Genomic DNA, 686 nt, shown 5'->3' on the forward strand with positions numbered 1-686 from the left:
TGTAAGCATTAGTATATATGACTCTGGTACTTCTTTCAAAATACAATTTAGCAGACCTAAAAATCACCCACCAAGAGTTGCTTTCTCTAAGTGACTGTTCAGGTTTAGAACTTCTTCCAAACTATAGCATGCTTACAAAACACCACCCCGTAGTTGCTTTCTCTGTGTGAATGTAAGCGTTCCCAAATATCATTCTCGTACTTCTTCCAAACTATTTAGTATGCCTACAAAAACCACCCCAGTGTTGTTTCTCTGAGGGAATGTAAGCGGTCCCATGTTTGACTCTCACACTTCATCCAAATTAGAGTTTAGCATGTGTACAAAAAAATCTCCCGAGAGTTGCTTTCCCTAGGTGACGGTAATCTTTCCTGTATAAGGTTCTCCAACTTCTTCCAAACTGCAGTTTAGCATGCCTACAAAACCTGACGCCATAAGTGCTTTCTCTGCGTGAATGTAAATGTTCCTATATAGGACTCTCGTACTTCTTCCAAACTACAGTTTAGTATGCCCTACAAACCACCACCCAAACGCTGTTTTCTCTGAGTGAATGTAAGCGTTCCCATATATGACTCTCACACTTCAACCAAAATAACTCTATTTCAACCAAAATAACTCTACATTCCACACCCAGAGAGTTGCTTTCTCTACGTGACTGTAAACTTTCCTATATATGACTCTCAAACTTC

The sequence above is a fragment of the Eulemur rufifrons genome, unplaced genomic scaffold (assembly GCF_041146395.1).
Source record: "Eulemur rufifrons isolate Redbay unplaced genomic scaffold, OSU_ERuf_1 scaffold_97, whole genome shotgun sequence".
Classification (NCBI taxonomy): Eukaryota; Metazoa; Chordata; class Mammalia; order Primates; family Lemuridae; genus Eulemur; species Eulemur rufifrons.